General features: G+C 51.0%; 1 protein-coding gene across 1 annotated transcript in view; it reads left to right on the top strand.

Moving 5' to 3' along the window:
- The window catches only part of DNAH2 (dynein axonemal heavy chain 2), a 3,498,763-nt gene that overhangs the window by 2,956,656 nt on the left and 526,113 nt on the right, over positions 1–15,994 (top strand). The gene's annotated exons all lie outside the window — the stretch shown is intronic.

Below are 15,994 nucleotides of genomic sequence, written 5' to 3'. Positions count from 1 at the left end.
CGCACGTTCATGTGTTGGATCCTCGTGCTATTGCTCTCGAGCGTTAGTGCTATTTTTTTCACGTTTTTTCTCAAAAACTTCGTTTTTTCGGTCAAAAAGAGCCTCAAGCTCCACCGATTCTCCATCCGATCAACGGGGACCCGTGTCGGATTCGTCTGCGCCCCTCAAGGGTGAAGATTTCGTCGAGCTACGCTTTTGGAGGACTCCAGAAGTTTCTCAGGCCCGGTCATGGCCCAGGAGAAGGGAAGCTCGACGACCGGAAAGCTGTTCAGGGTCTGCCCTGGATGCCAGCTGCAGAACGTCTTCAAGGAGGACGAACACTCTTTTTGTCTTTACTGCCTACATGAGGACAAGACGCACGTGGAGAAGGACTGTGCGTTTTGCGGCAACATGTCGGAGCGGACCATGAAGGACCGCCATCAACGTCTCGCCAACTGGCTGGAAGGGAAGAGCCCGTCCGGCGAGAAGAAGAGGAAGAAAGCCGAGCGGTCTTCTAAGACCTTTGAGGACGCCCCGGCGACGGGGGTCCAACATAAGGCCAAGCACCGCGAGTCCGCTGGCACCGGGAGCGCCGAACGGTCGGGCTCTACGGGTGCCAGGCAGGGCGCACCCTCCCCGGCACCATCAACCACGAGCCAACGCTCTGGGTCGGGTAAGAGGAAGGCCGAGCACCCGGCGAAGCTCCTGGAGAGGCCCCGGTCGAGCTCGAAGGCGGAGGGGGAGCGAGGCAGTGCCCCCCCCTCAAGGATAAGGCGGTGAGCGCACCTAAGGTGGTGAAGGCCTTAATCCATCCGGCCAAGCCCTCTATCGAAACTGTCGCGGCGGCCCTGGCTCAGCCTGTGGAGGCTACACCAGTGGTGGCGACCTCGGGGCTCAGAGTCTCCCTGCCACCTCGGAGGGAGTCCTCTTTTGTGCCCATCGATAGGACCCCCGTGAAATCCCCCGTGGGGAAGAAAAAGGGGGAGCAGGGCGTCGTCGTAGATTCGGCCTCAACCTCGGAGGAGGAGCTGGTCGAAGTCTTAAGCCACGGCCTCGGCGTGGAAGAAGACCGACCCGTCGGGATGGATCCCGACGCAGGTGACGACATCGTCGAGGGTACCGACGGGGCCCCTGATCGCCCGTCGGATTCCCCTCTGCCAGCGCCGCGAGACAACTCGGCGGCCATTTTGTTGGCTATACAGTCCTTATGCTCAGAGTTAAGGACGAGACTACCGTTGCCGACGGAACCTCTCCCGTCGGGGGACCCAGAACCGGGACCTTCTGGTATTCCCCCTACCAAGAAAAGAAGGATCCACCCCCCGCCTCCTTTTCAGCCGTCGCGCCCCTTCCAGCCCTCCTCCCCGTCCACCCGAGGGGATGATACAGGGACTGACACGGCAGCGACGGGTACGGACGACGAGGTATACGACGAGGATGTACCGTCGTCGCCTCCCACCAGGGCTTCTCCGCCCGATGAGATTGGATCGTTCCACTCCATGATCACCAGGGCATCCGAGCTTTTCCAACTCTGCCCTGAGGAGAAGAAGAAGGAAGGCTTCCTTTATCGGCGGCGCGAGGCCAAGAGGAAGACGGTCCTCTCAGTGCCTCTATTGGACGACATTTGGGATGAGGGCCTCACCCTCCTCAAGAACCCTTCCACGACGCCAGCTAGAAGAGACCGGTACGAGAAGAAGTACCGGGTCCCGGACACGGCCCCCCTGTGCCTCCGGGCGCAGCCCACCCCGGACTCCGTCGTCTCCGCGGCGGCCAGGAAAAAAGCGGGGGGGGGGGGTGCGGCCTCCACATCGACTTCCCCACCGGACGGCGAGGGAAAGAAATTGGACGCTATGGGACGCAGAGTCATCTCGTCTGCGGCGACGACGATTAAAGCGGCCAACGCCTTGGCTATCGTGGCCCGCTACGACAGGGAGCTCTGGTACAAACTGGCTCCCCTGCTGGACTTCTTGCCGGACGACAAGAGGGCAGAGGCCCTGGAGATCCTGCAGGAAGGTGAGGTGGCTTCGGACCACGCCATTACCGTTGCGACGGACATCGCCGACACTGGGTTCCGCCAGTTGGGCAACGGCGTTTGCCTTAGGCGGCGTGGATGGCTCAAGGCTACGGACTTCCGTCAAGACGTTCAGACCAGAGTCCTGGACATGCCCTTCGATGGGAACAACCTGTTTGGGAAAACAGTGGACGATTCCCTTCAGGCCATTAAAGCGGACACCGAGACGGCCCGGGCCCTTGGAATTCTGCAACGACGACGGACGCCCTTTCGGAGCAGCGGAGGCAAGGGCGCCTCCAAAAGTTCCGGCGGCGGTTTCTCCACCTACCGTCAAGCGGCCCGCTCGTCGGCTCAGGAGGCCTACAGAGGACGAGGCAAGTCTGGCGGACCCCGCCGTCGTCGCCAAGGAGGTCAAGGCGGCAAAGCCTCGACGAAGCAGGATTGAACCGGCCGTGGGGTCGGGCCCCCACCGAAGCACCCCGGTGGGAGGCCGGCTGGCGAGCTTCGTCAGCATGTGGGAGTCCATCTCCACCGACCGTTGGGTGCTGGACGCCTTGGCCCGGGGCCACGCGCTCGAGTTTCAAAGAAGGTGTCCGCGCGTCCCCCCCCGTGGCCAGGAAAGAACTTCACGTCCCTCAACTTCTCCTGGAGGTAAAGGCGATGCTCAGGAAGGGCGCCATCGAACTTGTCCCAAAGAGGCTTCGGGGCTCCGGAGTTTACTCGAGATACTTCCTCGTGAAGAAGAAGACGGGGGGATGGCGCCCCATCCTGGACCTGCGACGTCTGAACAAGTTCATCAAGGCGCAAAAGTTCCGGATGGTCACCCTCCAGCACGTCCTGGGTCAGCTGGAGGAAGGAGACTTCCTGTCGTCGTTGGATTTGGAGGACGCCTACTTCCATATTCCCATCCTAAAGGGGCACCAAAAATTCCTCAGGTTTGTGGTCCAAGGGCGTCACTACCAGTTCAAAGCCCTCCCCTTCGGACTACGGTCGGCACCCAGGGTATTCACCAAGTGCCTTGCACCGGCGCAGCTGCGCCGCGAGGGGATCCACGTCTACCCCTACCTGGACGACTGGCTCATCCGAGCCAAGACGAGGGAGCTCGCCGTGGATCACACGGCAAGGACCGTCCAACTTCTCACGGACCTGGGATTCTCCGTGAACTACGCCAAGTCCCACCTGGTACCCGCGCAAAACGCACTGTTTCTGGGAGCGAAGCTCGACACAGTGTCCCTTCTGGCCTCCCCGTCGGAGGAAAGGACCAGGTCCATCCTGGGCATGGTACAGCGGATGTTGGTTTCCGACGCGGCCAAGGTGAGGTCCATCAAGTCCCTCCTCGGAATGATGTCTTCTTGCATCTACCTCATTCCCATGTGCAGGCTCCGGATGCGCCCGTTGCAGGAGTTCCTGGACGCGCGCTGGATCCAAACGACGGGCGGCTTCGAGGAGAGGATCACACTCGACGAGAGTTTCCGCCGAGCGGTCCGTTGGTGGGGCATCCGCACGCATCTGGCGGCGGGCATGGACTTCCAGACCCCAGACCACCAGGAGACAGTGACCACGGATGCCTCCCTGGAAGGGTGGGGAGCGCACACCGAAAATCTGCACGCGAGAGGCCTTTGGCTCCCGACGGAGAAGTCCCTCCATATCAACGTCCTGGAGCTCCGTGCAGTGTTCTGGGCCCTCAGGTCCTTCCTTCCGTCCCTCAAGGGCAAGGTGGTGAGGATCTTCACCGACAACACCACCACCATGTTTTACATCAGGAAACAGGGCGGAACCAGGTCCCCAGCACTGTCCAAGGAGGCGCAGGACCTGTGGCATTGGGCCGTCGCCCAAAGGATGTTTCTGGTGCCGTTTCATCTGGCAGGGATAAAAAACACCATCGCCGACTCACTCAGCAGGGAGCTGCGCTCGTGCCACGAGTGGGAACTACGGCAGGATCTAGTGGATCGCCTCTTCCGACGGTGGGGCACACCCCAGATCGACCTGTTCGCGACGGCGACGAACTCCAAGTGCCGGAGGTTCGCCAGCAGGTTTCCCCAGGCGAGGAGCATGGGCGATGCTTTCTCGTTCCCCTGGGAGGGCCTGTTCCTCTACGCGTTCCCTCCTTTGCCACTGCTAATCCGGCTCGTCAACCAGCTCAAGAGGTCACGGTGCAGGATGATTCTCGTCGCACCTGCGTGGCCGAGGCAGATATGGTTCCCGGACCTTCTGGACTTGTCAGCGTCCCCGCCAATCAAGCTGCCGGTGGACGCGGATCTACTCTCCAGGGAAGGAGGCGCCATCCTCCACCACGACCCGAAATCGCTGAACTTGCAGGCCTGGCTCCTGCAGCGCTAGAGTTTAGAGGATACGACATACCGGCCGACTGCAGAGAGGTTCTTGCAAAGGCCAGGGCGTCCTCGACTCTTAAATGCTACGGACACAAATGGAAGAGGTTCTCTGTCTGGTGCCACGCACAGAAGATTAACCCTCTACGGATTACGGCTCCCCAGGTACTGCCGTACCTGCTGACGCTGGCCAAAGCTGGACTGGCACACGCGTCCATCAAGATTCATCTTGCTGCGATCTCCCGATACACCAGAACCACGGGCCGGACGTCCTTGTGGTCTCATCGTCTGGTGAAAGAGTTCATGAAGGGACTGTTCAGATCGTTCCCGCCGGTGAAGGCTCCGGCCCCGGCGTGGGAGCTCAACGTGGTGCTGACCAAGCTCATGGGACCTCCGTTCGAGCCTCTGCACTCGGCCCCATTGAAGTTTCTGTCGTGGAAAACAGCGTTTCTTGTGGCCATCACCTCCGCACGACGGGTGGGAGAGATCCAGGCCCTTTCCTGCAAGGCCCCGTACTTGACTTTTCACGACACGAGGGTAGTGCTCAGGACGCACCCCTCCTTCATGCCCAAGGTACCGTCGGACTTCCATCTCAACGAACCCTTGGTGTTGCCTGTGTTCTTCCCGTCGCCTTCGTCGCCGGCTGAGGGGACTTTGCACTCGCTGGATGTGGCTAGAGCGCTGAAGTTCTACGTGGACCGCACAAAGAGTTTTTGGAAGACATCACAGCTATTTGTGAACTTTGGACCTGTGAACCAAGGGAAGGCTCTCTCGAAGGCTTCCATTTCCAGATGGCTCTCCGGCTGCATCACGCTTTGTCATCGGTTGGCAAACCGACCGTTGCCTGGCCGTCCAAGAGCCCATTCGACCAGAGCTATTGCTGCTACCACGGCGTTCTTGTCTGGTGTGCCCCTGCTGGACATCTGCAGGGCTGCTGCGTGGAGGTTGACGCATACCTTCCAGGGAGGAGTCCAGGGTCGGCCAAGCAGTGCTGCGCAATGTTGAGTTTTTGATGTAATGCTTAATGTTGAGCCTTTTCCACCTCCCTTTGGTTGTGCAAGTGTGTACTGTTATGTATTCTTATATTCATGAGCATGTGAATCCATGCCAGACCCCATGCTGGAGAAGGAACAAGTTACTTACCTGTAACTGTTGTTCTCCAGCATGGGTCTGGCATGGATTCACATGCAAACCCTCCCTCCTACCCCTCTGCGGCTCTTTACTTGGTCATACTGCCACTTTGCGTGCTACCAAATCTGAAGATGGCTGCCAGAGGCGGGGCTTAGGGAGAGGGCAGTCATTGGCTGGGGGCAGTATGACCCAGTGACCAGTGATTGGTTACTACTGAGAAAGACAGATCAGAAACGAAACTGATAACTTGTTCCTTATAGGAAACATTGCTTGTAACAAAACTTTGGTGAAACGGAACATTCTAAATACTTTTTTTGAAACAGTTCAGGGTAAGGGAACAAGCCCTGGATACAAGACTTGTTTGGTTGAACTTTTATATGTATGTTTTTACAGAATTGTATTGAATTGGAAACAAGAACATATTCCCTGTATCTTTTGGTTTTGTATATAAGTGTGAGGGACAGAGGTATTTTGGACTCAAGGTCAATTTGCTTTAGTTTTAGTTTCATAGGCAGGGACGTTCAGTTTTGGATAGGGAAAGATAGGCCTTCTTCCAAAACCCTTTTCTTCTATTAAACATGGCTAATGCTGAGAACATTACATATGTGTGCCTGCCTCTCATTGTTGACCCCTCACAGGTGTCCCGGGGCGGTCCAGAGAACACTGCAAGCCTCCCTAGAGGTATTGGGGAGCACTTGGTCTGTCTAGTGTGAAACTTATAAGGTGCGGTTAGCATTTTCATAGTCCCAGTACGTGTGAGGCAAGTGAACCAGGTCCATCCCGCAACAAGAGAAGCTTAAGGGTCTGCCAGATGAAAGCAACACAAGAAATCGTGCTTGTTGTGGTACTTGGGAGGAAAGGGCCCCAAGTGTCCGAAGGCAAAGAAGAGGGGTCTGAAATAACCACTGTCTGAGAGTAACACAAGTCATCTTCCTCGTGGCAGTAGTTGGGAGGAACGGGCCTCAAGCACCCAAACGTAAAGAAGCGGGGTCTGGGACCCCGTACATGAGAACCTCACAAGTCATCTTCCTTGTGGTGGTACTGGAAGAACAGGGTTCCAAGTGCCCAACCATAAAGAAGAGGAGTCTGGGGCCCACTCCCATGAGAAGAAGGGATACCACAGAGGACCATACTTGGCAGGGAAATGAACCAAATTGGCCCAAGCAGAAAGAGAGACAAGCAGAGATCTAGGACCTACAAGGGACTTTTACTAAGGACCATACATGGCAGGGAAGTGAAACAAGTTGGCCCAAGCAGAAATTGAGAGAAGCATAAGTCTGGGGCCTAGAAGAAACTTGACAATTGGTAAGGAAAGCCCAGGAGAAAGGGGTTATTCCTGCTGGTGTGATATTAAGGACACAGTGAAAAGGACAAGAGTGGAGAAATATGTCAAGAAGCCTGGCATTGTACAATATGTTAAGAAGCCTAACTTTGAGAACTCTGTGTTGCACCTTTTTGAGAGCCTGAGGAAGACCAGAGAAAGGGAGCCATTCCCCCTGTTGAAGGAAACTTCTATGTTTTGTTTTGGGAGAACCCGAGAAAGGGTAGTCAGAGGGAGTTATCCCCCTAACGCAGTGGAACTTTATAACATCAACTTGCTTTGCCTTCAGTGGAACTTTGCTTTATTAACCTCTTGAGTAATAGGATTGCTGTCTGGGAAAAGGGACTCATTCTCTCAGGCGGAACTACTCAGGGAGAATCTGGGTGCAACCTGCTGTCCAGAAGCAGGGAGTTATTCTTCTGGACCAGCAACATTTCTATATTTGTTAGTGTCACATTAAAGTGTAAGGGACAGAGTGAGGTTTTCGAACACAGGACCTTGGACTTTATTGGTTTCGGACATTATGACAGGACCCTTAATATTTAGTTGAGGCAGGAATCCCCTCTAAGAGTTAGTCATAGGTAGGGTTTTCTTTTCCATTGAATCCAAAAATAAGACATTGACAACCTCTATTTTTTCATTACTAAGAAACAATCTTGCTTTCACTCTTCACTTGACAAATACCAAAATCTTTGTTTTAGATAGATTCAGTTTCAGCCCCCGAACCACCGCAGAGGTGTCTTCATACATCAGTTCTATGATTTGGAGAGCCCAGCTGGGATCCCAATCTGGTCAAGCTTTTTCCATAGTATATTTCGGTTTATGGAGTCAAAGGCTTTTGATAGGTCTAAAAAGGTGGTGAAGATGTGGTTATTTCTCCTTCTAGTATATTACTCAACAGTGGTGATCAATACGAAGCATTGGTCCATGGTAGAGAAGACTTTTCGGACACCGGAGTGAATATATGTGAGGAGTTGTTTTTCCTCGACCCATTCTTCCAATCTCGCCACCTAACAACCTGCAAAGATCTTGTCAGAAACCTCAGTGAGCGCAATTTTTTTATTAAGCTATATAGTTTACAGAAACACTTTTATCAAAAACCATATCCATGCCACATAAATTAATCCTGATACCAGTCAATTCCTCCAAACTCCATCAATGACAGAAACAAGACCAGGTATGCCACGTTAAGACTAAGGCTAAGGCTCTAGTACTTTCTTGGCCAGTTCTTTTTCCAAAATGGTCTTGTAAAATAAAAGGCAGCCATGGCTATTTATTTTATTTATTTATTTATTCGTATTTTTAAAGCGCACATCAGCCCAGGGGCATCGTGGCGCTGTTACAGATATAACAACATTGCTGGTTACAGAAGAAAGCTTAGTGGTTACATGGAAGTTTGCATTTCAAAAGCTTATTTTTGGTTACATAGGATTGCATTACAAGCAGGTTGCGTTACAGTACAGCTTAAGGTGTGGGAATGGAGGTAGCAGTGGTGAGGGCAGCAGTATGGGGTTATTTGAATAATGTGGTTTTGAGAGATTTGCCAAAGGAGCACAGAGAGTGTTCCGCTCTGAGTGAGTTGGGAAGGGCGCGCCAGAGCTTAGGTGCTATGTGGGGGAAGCCAATGCCGCCAGCTCTGGCTTTTCTTATGGTGGGTATGCAGAGTTGGTTTGCATAGTGGCTTCTTTTGGGATGGTGGGATGAATTTTTGCTTGTGGTTTCTGATAAGTATGATGGTGCGGTGATGATTGATGCATTTATGTGTGAGGGTGAGGATTTTGAAGTGAATTCTTTCCTTGACCGGCACCAGTGGGCATTTCGTCTGGCCTGAGATACATGGTCAAATTGAGGGATGTGAAGGGCGGCGGGCGGCGCGGAGCGCGTTATTTTGCACTATTTGGAGCATGTTTAAGTTTTTGGTTGAGGTGCCTGCTAGAAGGGCGTTGCAGTAGTCAAGTCTGGCTCCTATTGTGGCTCTGGTGACGGAGAGGCAGTTTGGAGAGGTTAGGAAGCGTTTTATGGCATAGATGAGTTTGGTGGTGAGCGCAGAGGCGGAGGAGATGGCGCTGACCTGTCTTGTCATTGAGAGTGTAGAGTCTAGGTATAGTCCTAGGGTCTTCACAGATGTGGAGATATGTATGTTAGTGTTGTCAACGGTGATATGTGAATATTCAGGGCCGAGTTTGGAAAGAATTTCCTTGGGGGCTAGGATGATGATCTCGGTTTTATCACCGTTTAAACAGAGACCATTAATGGCCATCCATGTTTGGATGATGGCATATATCTGGAGGAGAGCTTCTGTGTCCTGGTCATAGTCTCCGGTGAGATGGAGGACTTGGGTATCGTCGGCATGGTTTGTGTAAGCTATGCCGAGCGCATCCAACATGTCAAAGAGAGGTTTGGTGAACAGGTTATAGAGGGTAGGTGCAGTGCATAACCCCTGCGGGACGCCACAGTTAATGGTGGCAGGAGGTGCGTTGGCCTGGTCTGAGTACACTTTCATGGCCCTTCCTTCTAAGAATTAAGTTATCCAGGTGGTGGCTTGTGAGAGAAGTGTGCTGCATTGAATACGTGGGAGAAGATTAAAAAATTAGCCAGAAAGCGTCCAAATAAACCGGTCCTTTGCTCTGTGCAGAAAGGGCAGATCGTAAAAAGATGCCTAAGAGATTCTGTTGTGTCCTTTTCCAAACAAAATCTACAAAATGAGTTCTTCCCTCGAGCAGGATCCCGTATTGAAATAATCTCCCCCGCTAGGCAAAGATTAAAACAATTTCTCATAAAGGATGTCCGGACCCCCGGATTAGGACATTTTTTTATATGTGTGGGGAGTCCCTCTTCTCCATGACTCAGTTGCCAGCTCTTGATGTAGAGTTAGTTGAGCTACCTCGTCCATTGTTCTTATTCAATCATCCAATCTTAATTTCTTTTTCACTGATGCCGGAGAAATCAACAAGTCATCTGTTTGATTTTCAAAGACCTCTTTCAATGCAATGCAGTCTTTTTCCCAGACATGAATCCACGAGTTGGATCTTGTTAAAAGTTCCTGCTGGATAACTTTAATCATAGGCTCTGAAGGGGCAGTGAAACATTTTGCATATAAAGATAGTTTTTCCATCGAACTGCCATAAAAAGTGAATTTAGGCCTAGTTCTTTCCTTAGAATTTCCATGTGGGCCACCTTTTAGCCATCAGGTTAAGAAAAGCATAGTTAAGTGTTGGAATAACCGTTGTTCTGTAAAATTCAATGATGGGTACGAGAGAATGTACAATATTTCCTTTTAATCATCAGTGCTTGACTTGTCAGTGTTCGTACTTTTATAGCTAAGAGTTCCACTGCTTCCACTTCCTCTCTACTCGATAAGATCATTATTCCCAGGTACCTGAATGACTGGACCTTCATTATCTCTTTATCCAGATACCATCTGAATTTTTTTTAAATTTCCTGGCCCTTTTTCAGGGTTAGAATTTTAATTTTTTAAATATTGATGACATTCTCAACGAGAAGAAACAAATGGGTCAATATATTCCATTATTGCGGGATTCCAACATGGCCACTGCTTGACGTAGACGTGTCGAGCACCCTCCGTCTGCATATCGATATTTCCAACCGGAACTTAATCAATACATGTTACCGAGCAGCCGTGCAGCTGCAGTAGGGGTCGCCTAATATTGCCCCACATCACGGCGAAATTCAAACCCGAAGCAGATAATTGCCGGATAGTTTTTGCAGTATGAGCCGGCCACACCCGTGAGCGTAGGTCTCGACAACTACACCATAAGCACGAAAACTACAAGCGCCTCAGTGCGGTCAGAAAGACATGATGCATGGTAAGCTGTCCCTCTAGTCTGAAGAGGAGGTGGGGTCCCGTAAATCGCGATCAATGCTTACAATCTGAATTCCTTATTTTATTATGTGCCTCGCAGACATAGACCGCACCGGGGGACACTCAAGTACAACTTAAGTGCCGCATTAACAGAGGAGCCTTCGCCCCAGGCCCCAATCACTTTTTAAAAATAAAAACACAGTGTGAAATGAAGGTGACGAGGGGGAGAGCAGCGAGTGGAGGAGGCACCCCGATAACCGGGGCAGGGGCCTTACTCCTTTTCGCGCTCTTACCCCTCCCCCCCCGAGAGGAGGGCGAAAGAGCGAAGGAAAGGGCGCCAAGAGCCCCCGAAAGCCCGCGAAGGGGAACAATGAAAGAGGGCGTGGCTTGGCGCTTAAGTACGACGGGCGCCCGGCTGGGGAGCACTTGCAGCTCATCCAGCAGCCGGGCGCCCGCCAAGAGAGGAGGATTTCGTTTCCCACCCACCCACCCTACAGCTATGGAGGAGCCTGGACGTCGTTGTCGCAGGATGGACAGGCGGGTTGTGGCAACCCAGGATAAGACTAAGACTCCGAATGAGCCATTGCTAAACCAGAAGGGGCTTCGCCCATTCTAGACAGCGCCTCCTGGGAGCCTAAACGGCGGGGGTGTCTGGCGGTAGCAATTGGGGCTCAACTTCCCCCCAACAAACGGCGCTCTCCCAGTCCGCAAAGACCTGCAGGGGCAGGCGGTTTCTCAGACTCGAAGGCCTTGGGGGAGTTATGCCTGCAATCGGTATGGAGAAAAAGGGGGAAGCAGGACAAGGAGCAGGCGCCACACCTATTGGATCAAAAGTTTAATATCTGTTTGCAGTGGTTTTTGTATATGTTAAAAATAAATCTGCGGCCTTGTTATGCCAAACAAAGGAAAACGTCTCATGCAGCACCTTACTAGAGGGGAAACGGAAGGGGCTGATATAATGAGTAAGGTTGGAGACAAATGGCATAACTATTGGACAAATGCCCAGGTTATGTCAGGAACAAAGGACGGCAGGGGCGCTTGGCAGTTAACACATGAAGTGAGGCTTTAAAGCACTGTTCGCCGCACATAATGATAACTGACCCAGAGCCTGCCACTCTCTTTGCATAGTAAAACGAATCAGGGAGCTATGAATCCCTTCTATTTCTGCTTCTAATTCTGGATCAGCAGCCCAGAACAATTTGAAGCACATGCTGCGGACCGTATCGCATTAACAGCTTCAAAGTGAACCTACCTGCAGCAATGAATCACAATCAACGCCACATGCTGGAAATGCAATCGGGGAACTCTTTCCATAGAAAGATCACCCCCTGCTTTCCCCATTTGGCCATCCCCTGTCTGTGGCCCAGAAATGGCAAAAACCTTAAGCGGCTTTTTTTTTTTTATTGATTTTTATTGAAGAACAACATGTGCAGAAAAAACAACGACATTACCTTACACTAGCGAAACACTGCAGATGATTGATCCAGTTTTTCACTTTATCATCCCACCTCCTGTTTCACTCCCTCTTACCCTCCCTTATTCACCCTCCCGCACATATCGAACAACAATACTTACTGCTAACATTTAGCACATGGCGCTGATGTATTTAACGCTTGGCTTACAACGTTGTTCCAGATCACGGCTCAGCAGGTGACTGGTTGCGCTCATAAACAAAAATAAAAGACAGGCACGTCCGGAGTACAAAGAGAAACATCTCTCGTCACTGTTTACGGTAGAGGCTTCAGGGCGTTTCCCAGTTCTCAAGGAATGGGTGCCACATCACATCCATGTGCGAGTGCGAATCCAGTAATGATGCACTTAGGCTTTCCATGTCATATATCTCTTTAGCCGTGTGTAACCATTCATTTTTCGTCGGCATCGGGCCACCCATCCAGCGTACAGTTAGACATAACCCAGCCGCCAGGAGCAAATCTCTGAGTAAATGGGGTAGGACCAAATATTAATTGTCCACCAGCTCAACCCCAAACAACACCAGGAGTGAGGTGCCACCCTCTCAATTCCCTCTATCTCATGGGTACAACCAAGGATCTCTTTGCAGCAGGATTGAGCCTATGGGCACTCCCACCATTGATGCGAATAGTTGCTAATCTGTGCGCAACCTCTCCAACAGTACGGACCTATTCCAGAATACATTTCCGCCAATCTCTGAGGGGTGAAGTGCCATTGCATGAGCAGCCAACAATTGTGCATTGTGTACTGGACGGAGATGGTGGGGTTCCAAACTGCTTTGTGTATCGCAGCCAGTCCCTCTTGATTATCCCACAGCCCAAATCCTTTTCCCATCGAGCTTGTGCCTGTGGGGTTGATAGATGTCCTCTCTCTAGTAGGGCGTTGTAGAGCTTCTCGATCAACCCTTTGGTGCCCATGTGCGTGCTGAGAACATTAAAACATTTTTTTTATTGATTTTACAATAAATATGACCATCAACAATTACTTCCAAAGCCCCCCCACTCCCTCATCGCTCCCTCCTCCACCCTTGGTGACGTGGAATCATTTTAGTTCAGGCATGGTGAGAGTTACATGATGTCCAAAATTCTGATGTTGTCTGGGCACCACTGGAGCATATAGTCACTCTGTAGGTAGGTGAGAATGTGTCCCCAATATTTCCTAAAGGCTTTGGGTGGTCCTTGGAGTCTGTAAGACACCCATTCGAGTGAGACACATTTCCATACTTTTTGCAGCCAATACAGGTTTGTTGGCGGGGATTTTTGTTTCCAGTGCTGGTCTATTGTTAGCCACGCCGCAATTATCAGAATCATTGTTCCCCACTGTTGTGATTTTGTGTGGGTCTTTTGGCCCGAGTCCCACATTCCCGCCATCCACACTTTGTCCTGTATTTCGTCTGACCTCTGTATCATTTTGTTCACTAGCACTTTCACTCCCTCCCCCCCACCAAAACCCTTGAAGGCGCGGGCAGTTCCACCAAATATGTTTCCAGTCTCCTTTCGTGGGACATTCTCGCCAGCATCTGTCGTTGGTGGACGGGTACATTGTGTGAAGTCTTTCTGGGGTGTAGTGCCACTGTAGAATTACTTTCTGCCACATTTCCCTCACTTGTATTGAGCACGGGGATCCATTGAGGTTAAACTGTTCTTAGATAAGTATACTGTTACCTATTTGAGACCCTTTGGTCGCCTGTCACTGCATTTTGCTACCTATTTGAGACCCTTTGGTTGCCTGCCACTGCATTTTGCTACCTATTTGAGATCCTCTGGTCGCCTGCCACTGCATTTTGCTACCTATTTGAGACCCTCTGGTCGCCTGTCACTGCATTTTGCTACCTATTTGAGACCCTTTGGTTGCCTGCCACTGCATTTTGCTACCTATTTGAGACCCTCTGGTCACCTGCCACTGCATTTTGCTACCTATTTGAGACCCTCTGGTCACCTGCCACTGCATTTTGCTACCTATTTGAGACCCTCTGGTCGCCTGCCACTGCATTTTGCTACCTATTTGAGACCCTTTGGTTGCCTGCCACTGCATCTTGCTACCTATTTGAGACCCCTTGGTCACCTGCCACTGCATTTTGCTACCTATTTGAGACCCTCTGGTCACCTGCCACTGCATTTTGCTACCTATTTGAGACCCTTTGGTTGCCTGCCACTGCATCTTGCTACCTATTTGAGACCCCTTGGTCGCTGCCACTGCACCTTGCCACCTATCTGAGACTCGCTGATCGTCTGCCAACGTATCCTGATAGACCCATTGATCGCTTGTCACCTCACTCTACCTACTAACACCGCTATGACATCTCCCATGTCTAACACACCTATATGCTACTTAGCCATACTCTCTACACTTACCACCTTAATTATCATGGTAACCCCATACCACAAACTTCCTACAGAAAGGGATCTGACCAGAAAGGTGCAAACACATCTACCAGAACAACAGCCTGCCCCCTTTACCCAGGCTCAACCTAATCAGGCCTGCCCTATAGAATTAAGAAACCTCAGACTAGGCACTAAACTACCCAAACCACCACGCACTCACCTACCTCACGGCCTCCCTAAAACGGAGCCAATACACGCCAGGCATAACACGCACTTAAGGAAACCCAGTCACAATCAAACACTGTGTACTAAATCTCCCAAAACCTTGCACAACAAGGTACACAGCAACATCAACTCTAAAACAATACACAACCTCAAGGGAGATCAACGCTAGATCTCTAATAGCCCACGCCTCTGAAATTGCAGACATCATCACCTGCAACCAACTCGACTTCCTAGCAGTCACTGAAACATGGCTACACAAAGCTGCTGGCCCTGCCCTCCTGCTAGCCGTTCCCCCGAACTTCACCATCTTCAGAAAAGATAGAGAAATCTCCAAAGGAGGTGGCATAGCTCTAATCTGCAGAGCCAAGCTCACCGTAAAAGAAATAGACAACATCACTATGCCGTCAGCTGAACTACTCTCCCTAAAACTAGAAATGTCCGCTTCATGTACTATCACGGTACACCTCATCTACAGACCCCCTGGTCCACTAGGTACCTTTGAAGAAGACGTAACCACCCTCTTAAACACCAATGCCAAACCGGGAACACAAATCATTCTACTAGGCGACTTCAACTTAGGCTACAATGACCCCAAAGACACCAATGCCTCCACCATAGCCAACACCATCTTGGAAGCAGGCCTCACCAAACGGAATAACGGCCCCACGCATTCTAAAGGCCGCACATTGGACTGGGTTGCAGACATCAACTGCGCTTCCCTCATAACGGCCATCGAACCATGCATATGGACTGATCACTACTTGATCTCATTGACCATTTCAGACACTCCCCAACCTAAATCCACCAAACTACTTGCTCCTCCTGCCCTCACCCGCTGCAAAAAAAAAATAACACTCCCAAACCTCCTCGCACTTATCCAACCTATCACTAATCACTAATCACTCCAGCCTAAACACTAACCCTAATGACCTAGCTGACCTGTACAACAACACCATTAACTCAGCAATTGACGCCATTGCGCCGCTGAAGCTCACCAAATCTAAACCTTTTGCCCATCTTAATTCTTGGTTCACTCCTACGATAAAAGCCCTACGCAAGGAGAAACGACATGCAGAAGCATGCTGGAGAAAAAACCCTTCTGCCCATAACAAAAACCTCCTCACTACCCTCGCCAACAACTACAAAAACAAATCATCCAGGCAAAAAAAGATACCTTTAATGACAGAATCAAAAAAGCGAATTAGAACACCAGGGAAATCTTCTCTATCCTGAGAGAATTAGAATCCCCAATTGCACCCATAGACTCTTGCACCAAAACAAAGCCTGGTGCACAGACATTCAAAAGGCCCTATGCAACAAAATCACAATGTTACAAGACAAAATATCAGCCAAAAAATCCTCCCTCCACAACATTGCCCTCTC

The sequence above is a fragment of the Ambystoma mexicanum genome, chromosome 1p (genome assembly GCF_040938575.1).
Source record: "Ambystoma mexicanum isolate Mex_15411 chromosome 1p, UKY_AmexF1_1, whole genome shotgun sequence".
Lineage (NCBI taxonomy): Eukaryota > Metazoa > Chordata > Amphibia > Caudata > Ambystomatidae > Ambystoma > Ambystoma mexicanum.
This window is presented reverse-complemented; position numbering and strand designations above follow the sequence as displayed.